Raw genomic sequence first — 12,500 nt, forward strand, 5'->3', positions numbered from 1 at the left:
CAGAGATTGGGCGCTCAGGTGCGGCCCCTGGTGGCATCAGGGGTGAGGAAAAACTCCCTTTCGCTTGATTCAAACATCTGGTTTGTTAGTGATGTTGAGGTCCCCCTCATATGCTTCACGTCCTCATTACAGGTACGTAAGGGATATCAAATAGCTCTGCTCTGACATCAGTACCTCTGGTCGCTGTGTACGGTATGTGATAGATGTGGTTTAATTACTTTGGTTAATCACTGTAAACAAAATTGTGTGTACGTAAGTGTGTGTCGGCACATTGCCACTCCATAATCACATTGTGCCTTTAAGGTTGCTGTGTAACACTTTATCAGATATAATGTATGTTGCGCTCTTAATAATATAACTCACAGAGATAAGGAACAACTCTGTTCATTGCTAGCCACATTGTGTTGGGTATTAACACAGTCGTTTGTGATGGACTGGAGAGTATGATTACCAGATAATCATGAGCATCCCCTCATTACAATGTATTTTGCCTTTGTAGAAAACACTAAAGACCTTTTAAAATTTGTCTCTACACGATGCATAGAGACATCAACAAAGAAACTACCCTGATTACATCTCAATGTCTTTATTCTGGTTGTGATAGAAACATGGTTACGTGGTGTTAACGGTCAAAATTGACCGCCTACACAAAAAGAGGTAATAATACATTGATTAAAAATCTGATTTGCATATTTTGTGATTAATACCTTTTAGACATCCTTTTGAAACATTTACACTGTGATTTAAATGTTATTTTGCTTTGTTTTAGTGATTTGTAGGCTTTTTTCTTATCTTGCACCAATTCGTTTTATTAACCCTCTGCAGTCTAGGGCCTCTCAGAGGCTTTCAGGCCGTTTGTAACACCTTTACTTTTTTTCAAGTATTTCAACTAACTGTAAACATCTATACTAATGTGGCCCATATCGTTGTATTCTGAAAAGCCTAACAAAAAAGAATAAGAGAGTAAAGTGAATGTAATATAACTGTATATAACTTTGGGAGATGTAAATTAATGGTCCGGTCATTTTTGACACCATATGAATGTAACAAGTTGGTGTATCTTCCACAATTCTTTAGGAATTTCATTATATTTCATGTTGACCCTTTGAATAGGTTAGCTGGAGGATATCATGAAGTGTCATTTGTGTATGATAAAAAATAGAGAAGCTATTTAAGAATTGAAGAAAGTTTCAAAACGGTCATTTTTGACCATAACACAACCAGAGGGTTAAATAGTAATGCAAGAGATCATAATCACAGGACCAAAAATAGTTAGAGATCAAAAGTCAACATGAGACAAAAGTAAAAAAAAAAATAATAATAATAATTAAAAAAAATGACTGATGTTGTGCACATATTTCTATTCAAAAAATGTATTAAGGTATAATAACGAATCATTCATCCTTTCCATTTTGTGCTCCAAGAAATCTTTAAATACAATAGGCTTTAATATAACTTGAAAATCCATTTTTATCTATTTATATATATACTCTCTACGACCAGATATGTTTGAATTGATCCATACAGGGCCGGTTCTGGCTTATTTGGTGCCCTAGGCGAGTTCTGCCCCCCCCCCTGGACTGGAAATAGTGGTGCATTTGTGAGTAGGAGAATGAGAAGGGCGGGGGCTATCTATGTGTTTGAACTGGAGGGACAGGGTGAGAGAAAGGGAGAAGAGCTGTCACGCTTTTGAATTTCATAATATACAAAATATAGTAAATAGCCTCACTTGTCTGCAATACTACATCACTCAGCATGAAAACATGCTATGCATGGTTCTGTTACATGATTAATGAAGGCCTATGTCATTCTGGTCTGGAAACAATGTCTTTTTAAGCTTACAACAAGCAGGTAATTCATTCAAGTGGATGGAAGGAGATATGGCAGCTAAAATTGTTTTAAACATGGCACCAGTCTTACTTTACATTGCTTGTCAACCTAAGCAAGTACTATGATGTCAGGTGGGTGTTAGTGAGTAGGCTACTAACAGCTACTTTACTGGATTTCATTGCTTGGCATACTTGGCTAATGTTAGCATGCTAACTAGCGATTTCTCACATCAAAAGCAAAGCTCTTTTTCCCTCTAATTCCAAACAGTAGCCTCATAACTATTAGGCTTTCCATTATCACAAACGGTTGCTAATTAAATCACATAGTTCCAAAACACCCTCTGCAACTCCTGCATCATGCAATGACTGGTTTAATGAGAACATAACAATTCTCCACCCAGCAGAGCAACACTGCTGTTGGCGCGCTTGCCCTCTCTGTCTCTCGAGTGAGTCTCCAAAATTCAAAATATATCGCACGCTGTCACTCGTCCCGCCCCCTTTCTCAGGACTGTCTGTTTATTGGTTCACAGACTTCCCAGAGACAGTTGAAAGCGATATTACTATTGGCTGAGGGGCGTTTTGCCTTGAGGAGCGCTTTCTCCACGCTTTGTTGATTGCGACTTCATAAAAAAAAAAACTCCATATCGCAAAATTACGCATCGGAGAGCGCCATTTCGGCGCTCCTTCTTCACATTGCGCTCTAGGCGACCGCCTAGCCGGCCTATGCTTACAACCGGCCCTGGATCCATATATGACAAAGGAAAGCACCTCAACATGTCACGGTTTTGCTCTGTGCTGTGATATAGCCTAACCTTCATGTGATGTAGCATTACGACAGCTTGAAGGAACGTGCATCTGATCCTTATGTGAGAGATGACTGACCCTGTCTGCGGGAAGAGGACTGACTTTGCACCGCAACCTCAGTGTTCCTGCGTGACCCATCTCTCTTTCCCCTTCCATCAACGCCCATCTCATTAAAGATAAGTGCATGAAAGTTACATGAAATCACCAGCTCAGGTCACACTCAGCCAGTCCTCTGGTATGTTCACACCACTCGAGAGTCTGACATGAGAGAGAGAGAGAGAGAGAGAGAGAGAGAGAGAGAGAGAGAGAGAGAGAGAGAGAGAGAGAGAGAGAGAGAGAGAGAGAGAGAGAGAGAGAGAAAGAGAGTGATCTAAGGCAATGGTGACTGGACCATGACCATATATGCTAATGGCCTGTAATGGGAATGTGACCCACGGTGGGTCTGTGGCCGTAAAGAAACTCTGGCAGGAAAGGTGAACGGTAATGGCTGCCTGGTCATTCGATTAGGATTTCAAATTGACTTTCAAATTAGCATTTCTATGATTTAGATAATTATGATAATTATAATTTAATAGCTTTAGTCATTTCAAATAAATCAACGGTGGTTTCAAAAAAGGTTAAAAAGAATGGCACCAAATAAATGTCCTCTTAAAATCAAACACTATATCTTCACAGGCACATAAGCCAATCATCTTGGAGTCATGGGGTTTGGAATCTATGAGAGGCTATCGTTTAAGACTTTTTGGAAAGAAAAGACATGCTATAAGTGTTTGAACCATGAAAAGAGTTAACACTGTCTGTGAACCACCTTCCTCATTATAAGCCATACGTACTATCTCCGCCAGATTCCAGATGCCAGAACCTTCTAAGCATTATTGGTCCTGAACAAAAAGGGACAGAAACCTGTAATCTGTAAAATCACTTTGGAGAAAGTAGGAAGCCATTCAAATAACACCCCCCCCCACATGTGGGCTATCCATGGCATAGCCACGGGGGTGGCACTCATCACAAGCAACGGAGATTAAGAGAAAGGCAGATAGAGACGGAGAGAGGGAGGGTGGGCACCAAATTGGTGGGGAGCTGAAAGGATTCCAGCAGCGGGATTCGATAAAGAATTTATTTGCCTGGGCCTTTTTAAGAATTCAGAGTTAAGCATCAATTTAAGAGCCAATTTACTCTGCATATCTCTTTATACTCCCGCCTCTCCCCCTTCTTCGTTCTGGATCTTTGAAATCCCATCCAGTAGACCACAGGACTGAAGAGGGAAGCTCAATGCAGTAGCACCAGGAGGAGAGAAGAGAGAAGACGGGTGGGAGCCATTTAAATGAGATGGCACTGTACTGTCCTGAACACACGGAGCTGCACATTGGCACCACCATGCTCCATTTTGTGCAAATCACCTCAGACCTGGTCTGTCTTTCTGTCTGTCTGTATATCTGTCTGTCCTCTCAAGGTGTGAATAAAAAGTACAAAACATGATATACCACAAAATAGTCGAGCTATGATTTGTGTGCACTATGTGTGTTACATATTGCATTTCATGGCATGGTGTTAATTTGACTTTTGTTTGTCTCTCAAGGGTGCTATACTGGAGCTTGCTAATCCATATTCTATTAAAAGGCATGTCTTACATGGTCTTTGCAAAATGACTAGACAATGCTATCAGCACATTGCTGCTGATATAGGAAATGTTGTTTTCCCATGCTGGGTATCTTCTGACCAAAGGGGCAATTATATATCTTCAATTGCTCTTTTGTAAATACAAATTCTAAGCTCATTGGCATAACTGTTACTGACATGTTTGATATATGACTGGATCCGCTCATCGTGTGCCATTCAATTCTTGATTTATGTCTCCTATAGGCTACGTCATCCATGTAAGTTTTCAGTCATCTTTAAATGAAAAAGAAGTGTATCATTAATTCTGACAGCTAGCTTTTGAAATGGAAACAACTTGAAAGGCTGATCGTGATGTGGGTGGAGAGGAATAAAAATCTGAAATCAATCTGGGCACACATACGCACACGCACACGCACACGCACACGCAAACAGCGTAGATGAGTAGTGTGCACACGAGCCAAAAAAATGTAGTGGGTATGTCATCATTCACAGGGATTATCAAAAGCCGTTGCTCATGTGGAGGATGAAAAGGGGCATCATTAGGCTTATGTGAGGTTGCATGGCGGCCCACCGCAAGCAGTTCAAATGACTCTCAGGAACACATTTGATCAGTCACTCCTGCTTGCAGGAGCCGCGGCAAGTCTTAAGCGTGCTGCCCTACTTTGTGGTCGCAATCGATGCACAACAAGGGTAGGGTGTCAGCACTGTGCCGGCAGGGCCGCAACCAGACATTTTCAAATATCGAGGTCAAATACTGCGTGGCGTGCTGTACTACAAACTGTACATTTAGAATGCTTCAAACACTTCAGTCTAACTCTTAAGTTTGTTGTCATTAAGCACTGCCTTGAGGATAAATGGGGGTGGCGTATATAGACTGAATGAATCATTGCTGATCATATATCGATTTTCATCATAGATAAATTTGAAATTACTGAAAAAAAATACAGAGGACATGACCTCTGTGTCCTCAATGGTAGTTACGGCTATGCATGCCGGCCTCATGAGCACTGGAGTGGGGAAGGCAGAGCAGCACTGGCTCCAGGACTCTGACTCTGGCTTTCTCTCTCTTTTTCTGTCTTGGTCTCTCTCTCTCTCTCTCTCTCTCTCTCTGTCTCTCTCTCTCTCTCTCTCTCTCTCTCTCTGTCTCTCTCTATCCCCACCTCCACAGACACACATGCAAGGGTATGCGCATACACACACACACACACGCACACACGCAAGCACGCCTCTGATGATCACAGCTGATCACAGATGTGTCCCAAGTGTCGTACTCTAAATTGAGCGTTCTCGCCTAAATGACTTACATGTGTTACAGGCTACTTGAGGTTTTTCTTGATGGGTTTTGTTGATCAGGCCATAGATATATTTATAATAAGCCTAATGTCTGGGTGTAGCATATGCCCGAGTTGAAGTTTGAGTGTTAGTGCCATGGGGGATGTCGGTAACACTAGGTGGCTGTCTGTGAAGACGTCTATGAAAACTGTGTGGCTGTGAAGCCCATGTGGGTGTCTGGATCCTCCGTAGACTGGTTTGATGTCTGGGTCTGGGTGTCTGAGGAGACTGGGTGTATGTATGTCTGGGTGGATACTACAGTAGGTGGATGTCGGGATGTCTGGAGCCATTAGTGACTTAGTCCCTGGGTGGAAGTTGGCCAGGAATCTGCTACTGTTAGCAGCTCGTGGGAGTGTGTGTGGGCGTTATGTGATAACCTGTCAACACAGTGTCAGTGTCCCTGCTTGCACACTGTTTGATGATCAGCTGGCCTCAGCACTGCTGCACATATGGCTGCTGCCTAGGGGTGCATGCGTGTGCGTGTGTTTACGTATGTGTGAGCGAGTGTGTTTATGTCTGTGCGTGTGTGTGTGTGTGTAAACTTCCTTTCTCATTGTTTCACACAAAATGCGCATGTGACACAGACACATAACACATAAATATGCACCACCTATGTGGTGCCAAGAAAGGGGAAAGCTTGATACAGTCTCTCTCTGTGTGTGTGTGTGTGTGTGTGTGTGTGTGTGTGTGTGTGTGTGTGTGTGTGTGTGTGTGTGTGTGTGTGTGTGTGTGTGTGTGTGTGTGTGTGTCTGTGTCTGTGTCTGTGTGTGTGTGTCTGTGTGTGTGTGTGAGAGAGAGAGAGAGAGAGAGAGAGAGAGAGAGAGAGAGAGAGAGAGTAGCATGCCGAGACAGCAGCAGGCAAGTTATTTGTTGGTTTCAATCCCTCTGAAAAGAACAGTCAGATTGAACAACAGTCAGAAAGAACAGAAGCGAACAGAAAGAACATACAGGGTATTTACATATAAACTCATGTTGAAAAAAAATATTGAGTATGACAATAAGAAAATCAGAGGCTAATAAAACTATTCAATCAATATTAGCAAGACTGCTATTATAAAGAACACTGAAGATATTATAAGTCATATGCTCAAAGCATATTAGAAAATTGTCTTTTGATTGAAGGCTTTTGTGTGTCACACAAATGGCACACACACACACATACACACACTCACACTCACACACACACTCACACACACAAATACACACACTCACACACACACGAACACACACAAATACACACACGTACATATGCATGCATGCGTGCACACTCTCTCTCTATCTCACTCACACACACACACACACACACACACACACACACACACACACACACACACACACACACACACACACACACACACACACTAGCACACACTCCTGCGCACCCAGTTCACCAAACCCCCAACCATGCCTTTCATGTGCCGATTTAATTAAGGTTGAGTCGCATCACACCTGTTACTTGATTATCCTAAAGATGGGAAAGCATCTGAGAAATGGACCTAACCTTTTGGGATTTGATGCAACCCCCCCCCCCCCCCCCCCAACACACACACACACACACACACACACAAACACACACACACACACACACACACACAGACACACACACACACACACACACACACAATCCCTCGCCCCCCCCCCCTTTTTTCCCTTCTAACTGCACTCACCATTTTTGATTTCAAGCTGCAATTTCAAACAGGGCCGTCGCCTAATTGCTTGTGTGATTTGCCAGGTGCGGCAGCAGCAGCCAGGAATTCAGGGGCTGCTGTCGGCTCCTCTTCCTGTCGGCTGTATAACTGGAAGCTGTACCGCTGCCAGCAACTGATAGCAAAGCTTGGATGTGCCGTCTCCTGGAGAACATGTGCATGCTGTGCCGACGGTGCTGTCTGTTGTCGTTGACTGTTTTGATTAAATATTTGAATTTTCCTGCCGCTCCTGGGACTCACTCATGCATAATTGCTTAAGTTCATGATAGCCACAGACAAAAGGGACGGCGCTCTGTAATTATGCTCCTTTAGAGTATTGGGATGGCAACAGCCTCCTCAATATAGTGACCAGGCAATGGATAGGAAATGCTGCTGTTTATTCAGGTGGAATATGAGCCGTGTTGCTATTTGTCCTACCAAGAAATATAATGATTATGACGCAGGGACAGTGAAAGCCCATTTGTTTAATTTGTACCTGAAGAGTGCATGTGCAAATGTTAATTTGCGTGTGTGTCTGCGCACGTGTGTGCGTGTGTGTGGGTGTGGGTGTGGGTGTGTGTGTGTGTGTGTGTGTGTGCGTGCGTGCGTGCGTGTGTGCGAACACACACACAAGATTGTGTTTGTGTGGATGCGTGTGGGTGAATGTGTGTGTGTTTGTAAATGATGAATCTCCAGCGAAATAATGTCCCCTGCGCCACTGATTCTCCTGGTATTATTAAAGAAGCTGACTTGATGTATGTGGTGATGCAGGGGTTAATTAACAGGTAATCTATGTATTTATCTCAATTAAACCACATTACAGTGCATTATGCTAAGCCATGCAGGAATATTGCTGTTGACCATCACCACATATGTGCTTGAAAAATTGGAACTATTTCCCAGTCAGTGTAACACTTCACGTTTGCATTAGAATTGTATGTGATAAATGCATATTGTATAATCAGTTTAACTAATGCATAATATTCAACAACTCTACAGATATAATCTACAAACCTTTTTCACAGTCATCAAAAAAACAAACAAATTAAGAAATTAAGAATTGGAATGGGAATATCAGTGTAGTCTTCACACTGTTTTAGATCAACAAATCTCCATGCAGTGTGTTCTCCTTTCTGCTAAGCCTGTTGGTTTACAATGCTATGTTCCATATTTGTCCCATGAGCTTACTGATTAGGCACTGAATTCCTTATAGACAGGCACATACTGTATTTGGTATAGCACATAATTTGCAGAGTTGCTAAACTGTGATTCAACCTGTCTATTCATATCTAGCTGGAAAAGAGATATTATTTAATTAGTTCAATCTAAAATTTAGATTAATCATCGCCCTCGCTGGAGAACGGACTTCGTGTGATCATGCAACTATCACAGAAGAGCGACTGTCCACGCGGTGGACTAATCAGCAAAAGTGCTTCACAGGGTCTGTGCGCGCAGACCACTGCACTCGAGAAGCGGAGATAGTTGGATTAGGCGGCGTATCGGGTAAGATCGCTAGCCGTGGTGCTGAAGCACTGCCACGGCCGAGAAATGTCTACGCGGTAGACATTTTCGAGCTTGGCAGTACAGGGCGCCACTGAGGGCTCGGGCAGCATCTGCGCCCCCAGATATGTGCGAGCTCTGATCGGACACCTCCAGGCCGATGATGGTCAGAGAGCAAAGGAGTAAGGTGAGCTTGATAGGAAGCTAGGGCAGGACGCCTGATGAAATGACCAAACATTGACGGAAGGGAGGTGAACGGGGAGGTGGTGGGTGTGAGCGAGAAAGAACATTTCTGACTGGAGACAGGTGAGCAGAGCATAAATGCTGTGTGGTTAATTAAGGGGCGCTCCAAATTTCAGCGCTGAAATTACATAGAATGATTTATGAGCACAGAATGAGCTTCAGGTGGGTGAATAGGCATGCCTATCTTTTCGCCCTGAATTCCAACGAATGACGGTTAAGCGGAGAATAGAATGCAGGTGGTAATTAGGGAATGTCAAATTTCTTTACGCTTCTCCCGAACTTCCGTTTTTAACAAAACATGCATATGTCTGAGGAAATCTACTGTACTTTTGCTGACTATACTTGGGTTTTTGTACAGCAGCTACATGTAAATGACATCAACTAAAATCTACTTAGCTTTAATTTTAACACACTTAAAAAAGTAAATAACAAAGATAAGCCTTAATGTGTACTCTGTGAGAACAGTCAAGTGTTCAACTTGTTTGCACCAACAGTTTTGTGACTCCCTGGATATAGAGTGACAGTAGTCATTGCTTGGCAACTCTTGTCACTGAAATTCTGATGTCTGGGAGGCAAAGAATAAACAGATATATTGTCGGAGAAGAAACAAAATGGTGTCCTCTAATTAAAATGTTTGGTCACAAATGTCTTGCTTAAATGCCATAGAAGCCATGCAGTATCATTGAGAGTGGCACAGGATAATCTCCATGACCAGCCAAACTACAACAAGAATATGCCTTATTAAGAATGTATCAGCAACATTATGCTGGTCTGACTATACCCCTGTAATTCCATAGCGCTCTGGACCTGGGGTGTGTTTTTAAAGGGACACTGTGTGAGATTTTTAGTTGTTTATTTCCAGAATTACTTACCACCAGCATCAAATTCTAAGTATTCATTATGACTAGAAACATTGCACTTTTCATACATGAAAAGGGGGATCTTCTCCATGGTCCGCAATTTTGAATTTCCAAAAATAGCCATTTTAAGCTGCAAAAATGACTGTACTTGGACCATACTAGAAAATATTTGTTTATTACTCAGTAAACTTTCATGTAAAGATCAAATTTGCAGTACCTTATTTGACCATTTCCTGCACGGTGTACCTTTAAAGAGGCACTAGGTAGGATGACGTCATTTGCGCGGTTCCCAAGACACGGAATGACAGCAGTTGATGCAGATCTGAACACAGTATGTAAACGATGTTTCAAATGAAAAGTGTTTCTCACGACACTCGTTCGGTCCGATGCTGTCAAAAGTTGCTTGTGGGGTTTTCTGACATACGCATAGGCTGACTTGGGACCGTGATTAATTAAACTTTTAATTCTACCTGGAGCCCCTTTAAAGGTAGGTATAGTGTGTTGTTATGCCTGAGTGCTAATATGTGTGTCATAAAAACAATTAACCATGCGGTCCTGACCATGCTGACCCAACATAAAAAAATAGCTGCAGCTGCAACTACAGCTACGGATCATGATTTGGAACACCACCAAAATGTAATAACTTGTTCCTTTTGTCATTTCCAACAACTCCACAAAGTTTCATCAAAATCCGTTCATAACTTTTTGAGTTATCCTGCTGAAAAACAGACAATCAAACGCGATCAAAAACATAACCTCATTGGCAGAGGTAAAAATGTGCTAGTAGCAAATGAATATAATATAGACCTAATAGGGCCTTGTTACTATCATAACCATTTTCTGTGTTTGCACAGCTATTCTGACATCCATTACAAAATGTTTGCACATGTTCTTGGAAAGAATTAACCAATAATAGCATCTTATATCACTCATGAAAACTCAATTATCATTCATTATCATTTAGCAAGATAACAACGCTGTTTGCAAATTAGACAAATTACAACACTGAACCTTGAGGTAGCAAGGGCGCACTTGACAACAGCATTGTGTTGTGTACTGTAGGCTACAGCCACTGTCAGTCTCTGAGTTCTTCCTAAACCGAATTTCCCTAGATTATTCTGTTATTCTCATTTTGCCATTTGAAGCTAGACTTTGACTGCATGGTGCTGGAGAGTTTGAATCAATCCTCAAAGTGTTCTGTGACCTGGCACATCTTGTTAGGGCTGCCACCAAACCATATATAAATGTCTAGAAGGAACACACTGAATTGCTTCTAGGTTTTTTGTTTGTTTGTCACGAGTGTCTACTGATGTACATTAACTCAATGTTTCATATGTCGCATTAGAATTTGTAAAGCAATCCTAGTGTCTCACTGTTTCAGATTTTGTGACCAGGGGCGCTGCCAGAAATGTTGGGCCCCATGAAAAATTCGAATTTTGGGCCCCCTTAAGGGCCCCTCTCAGTGCTTGGGCCCCCTTAAGGGGCCCTATCAGTGCTTGGGCCCTTAGAATCTGTGCCACTTTCCCCCCCCCTAGTGGCCCCCATGTTTGTGAGACTCAGTAGACCATGGGACATTGCATGGAACATCCCAACATATTGCAAAATGATTTATTTATAAATCCTTAATTTGTGTGTGTGTGTGTGTGTTAGGGATGGCACAAACCGCACCGAAAACCGAAACCGTACAATTCACACACATACCGAACCGAACCGTGCAATCCGTCGCAAACCGCAATTCATGTGCTGCCCAGAAAAATATGTAAAACAGACATTCTAGGAGTATCTTATCCAGTCTCTCTGATTAAAACATTATCGTATAAGACCAATCAGAGGATGACACAATTAAAAATCACACCATTTTCAAATTATGAGCCTATACAATAAGCCTATTATAAGCCTATACATTACTTTTTAACTGCAGTTACATAAATATTGTTTAATATTCCCAGTGCATCATTTATCATGAACAAAAAAAAGAACCGTAGAGAACCGAAAACCGTGACCTTGACACCGTGATATGAACCGAACCGTGAATTTTGTGAACAGTACCACCCCTAGTGTGTGTGTGTGTGTGTGTGTGTGTGTGTGTGTGTGTGTGTGTGTGTGTGTGTGTGTGTGTGTGTGTGTGTGTGTGTGTGTGTGTGTGCGTGCGTGCGTGCACGCGTATATACTGTATAAACATATACACTGTGTATTCATAACTCAAATATACCAATGGGAAATGGGAAACAGTGTTGAACTGAGAAATTGCTGGGTTTCATGTACAAACACCACAACAGGAAAATCCAATCAAATAACATTGTAAGTTTACAATATTTCTAGAAATGACAGCTAAGTGACTATACCTTGATACATTGTGATGACACTGGCATGTTCATCATGAGTAAATGATTAATGTCAACATTTCTGCAAGCAGAAACAACAACACGTTTTTCTTTGTTGTAAATAACATTCATTTCACAATAACGAGAATTACAGTAAGTGATGACCATGTTTTAATGACCATATTGAGATTGAGAGGATTGAGAGGAAGGTTAAGGACGTAGTCACATTTGGGTTTATTTCCTAATTCATCCTATGTTGTGTGACATGCAATCAAATCACATGTCACACATTTTCTGTAAACT

This window comes from Engraulis encrasicolus, chromosome 16, assembly GCF_034702125.1.
Source record: "Engraulis encrasicolus isolate BLACKSEA-1 chromosome 16, IST_EnEncr_1.0, whole genome shotgun sequence".
NCBI classification, from domain to species: domain Eukaryota; kingdom Metazoa; phylum Chordata; class Actinopteri; order Clupeiformes; family Engraulidae; genus Engraulis; species Engraulis encrasicolus.